The sequence below is a fragment of the Tupaia chinensis genome, unplaced genomic scaffold (genome assembly GCF_000334495.1).
Source record: "Tupaia chinensis unplaced genomic scaffold, TupChi_1.0 Scaffold000010_1, whole genome shotgun sequence".
Taxonomy (NCBI): domain Eukaryota; kingdom Metazoa; phylum Chordata; class Mammalia; order Scandentia; family Tupaiidae; genus Tupaia; species Tupaia belangeri.
The window spans coordinates 475,648-478,962 of NW_006159440.1; positions in this window are offsets into that span (position 1 = coordinate 475,648).

Genomic DNA, 3,315 nt, shown 5'->3' on the forward strand with positions numbered 1-3,315 from the left:
CTTTTTGGTGAGCACACATGCCCTGTAGCAAAAACCTCTAAAAAACAAACAAACAAACAAACCCAGAAATACAGGAATGAATAACGATTACTACAGGCTAGGAAGGGTAAGAGGGAGAGGGGAATAGAACAATGTGGGTTAGTAGGAAGAAACTGCAGAAATGTGAGGGGAACAATTTTGAGGGTCATAAGAAACAGTAGGGGGGACCAGCAGTTGGCGTAATGGCTATGTCGCTGGACTCCCATGTAGTTGACCGTGGTTTGAGTCCTGGACCTGGTGGCTTAAACTCACACTGGGTGCATGAGCATGCGTGCCCAAGATCCCTAAAGGAGAATGGAGGAGAAGGGACTGTGGCAAGGCCATCTCCCCTGGGGTGATTTCTCTCCTTCTGTCTCACTCTGGTGAGCGCATGCACCCTATAGCAAAAAAACCTCTCAAAAATAAAAATAAAATAAAATACAGTAGGGTAAATAATTCGATATTATTAACCGCACTGTGTATTAAGTTAATAACTCACTGTATTTTCATAGTAAGTAGAGGTTTTACAATGTTCCCAACACAATATAATGATGAACGGCTGAATGATGGGCATGCTAGTGATCAATTTGATCACTACACATTGTGTTTTTACTTTAAAAATTTTTCAAAGAATTGGGGGCAGCAGTTGGCATAATGGTTATGTGGCTGAACTCTCATGTAGTCAATCGTGGTTTGAGTCCTAGACCTGGTGGCTTAAACTCATGCCGGGCATGTGTGTGTGCATGCCCAAGATCCCGAGGGGAGAATGGAGGAGAAGGGATTGCGGCGTGGCCATCCCCCCTGGGGGGTGATTTCTCTCTTTCTTGTCTCTCTGTCTCTGTCTTTTTGGTGAGCGCATGCACCCTACAACAAAAACTTCTATAAAAATTTTTTTTCGAAGAATTAACTTTATTATTATGTTTTAATTTGATGAGAGAGAGAGAGAGAGAGAAAGGGAGAAAGCAAGCCACCGGGTCTGAGATTTGAACTGTGGTAGGCCATGTTGCAGTCCAGTGTACCATCTACCACACTACCTGTTGGCTCCTGTATTTTTATTTTGCTACAGGGCACATTCGCTTGCTGGAGAGAGAAAGAGAGAGGGAAAGTGAGAAATCATTCCTGGGGGGCCGGGTAATGGCCACACTGGAATCCCTTCTCCGTTCTCTCAGAATTTTGGGCATGCATATACATGTACCCAGCGTGTTTTTCAGGTCACCTGGTCAGTCATGTGGGATTCAGCCACCTTAACTGGCATGCCACTGGCTGGCTCCACATTGTATTCTTGTACAGAAAAATCACATTGTACCCCACAAATAAGTACAATTATTGCATGTTAATAAAAAATTTAAAAAGGAAAAAACCTTGGAATATTTCCTTTTGTAGATACTTCAGAAGTGTTTTTTGTTCATTTTTTAAGTTTGATGGTAAAGTCTGTTGCTTTTTTGGGCCTTAAGACCTTACTTAAGCAACTAATTTCCCCAGTCTCTTACCTATGACTTTGTCTGATGGTTCAGAGACCTTTATTATGTGTAGAGAATTTGTTTTATCCCCCAAAAAGTAGTCTTGAATAATCCTTATGGACAAATATTTCTCTGAATGTAGAATCTTTTGGTAGGAGGAGAGTCTAAACAGCTTCTTGTTTTATTCCTGAGTAATCACTCCTTCCTCTTTTTTAAAAAATAACTTCGCTGAGATTTAATTTACATAACCTAAAGCTCATCCTTTTGACCTGTACAACTCAATGGTTTTCAGTATATTTACAGCATTTTACAACTGTCACTATAACCTAATTTTAGAACATTTCATATCCCCCAAAGCCACCTCATGTAATTTAGCAGAAACTCCTTCCATTCTCTGTCCCCCCCCAGGCAATGACTAATCTATTTTGTATCTATAGATTTGCATATTCTGGACATTTCATACAGATGAGACCATGCATTGTTACCTTTTGTGACTCGCTTCTTTCCCTTAACATGTTTTTGATGTCTGCTCATGTAGCATGCATTACTATTTCATTTTACTGCTGAATACAGTTCTACTGTACGGATAGACCACAATTTGTTTCTCCATCAGCTGAGGGACATTGCAGCTGCATTCACTTTTTGGCTATCATGAATGATGTTGCTCTGGCTGCTCATGTACCAGTTTTTGCACTGATAGATGTTTTCATTTCTCTGAGGTGTGTACCTAGGAATGCGATTGCTGTCCGCATCGTAACTCTGTTTAACATTTTGCAAAACTGCCAGACTGTTCTTTTTTTTTTTTTTTTTTTTTTTAAGAATTTTTTTATTTAACTTTTTTTTTAAATTTTGACCTAAGTGAGAGAAAGTGAGAAAGCAAGCCGCCAGGTCTGGAACCCGAACCACAGTTGGCCACGTGGGAGACCAGCACCCTTAACCACCATGCCACCTGCCGGCCCACAGACTGTGTTCTAAAGTGGCTGCAACATTTATGTCTCACCAGCCATGTGTGTGGGTTCCAACTTCTCCATGGTTTTACTAACACTTAAAAAAAAATATTTTAGAAGCATTGAAAATGGTTATAGATACTGGAGACAATGTGGGAAGAGGGTGGGAGAAGTGGGGAAGTGTAAGAAAAGAAATTAAGGAGGGAAATAGAGAGGTTAGACATTTATGGGATGATCATATGTTTTGTATCCTCAACTGGACTGGTGTGAAGTGTACTCATGTTAGATAAATTCCTCTTATAAGCTAGGTGATGTATAGTGATTAAATGTATAAAATAAATTATTAAAAAAATTTTCTTTCATTTGCTATAGAGAGAGAGAAGGAAGGTGAGAAAGCACCTCCTGGGGGAATGACCATGCATGCTGCAATCCCTTCTCCTCCACCCTCCTTTAGAGATTTTGGGCACACACACACACACACACACACACACACACACACACATATGCTTCCAGCCTTTTTTTTTTTTTTTTTTTGAGAAGTTTTTGCCATAGGGCTCATACGCTCTCCAGAAAGACAGGGAAGAAAGACAGAAAGACAGAAAGCAAGAAATCATCCCCCAGGGGTGATGGTCACGCTGCAATTCCTTCTCCTCCATTCTCCTCTCAGGATCTTGGGCACGCACACACACGCGCCCGGTGTGAGTTTAAGCCACCGGGTCTCGGACTCGAACCGCAGTTGACTACATGGAGTCCAGCAACATAGCCATTACACCATTTACTGGTCCCCAACATCCAGCATGGTTTTTAAGCCACTGGGTCTGGGTTTTGAACTGAGCAGTTGGCCATGCAGGATCCAGCTACCTTAACCACTATGACCCTTTACTAACACT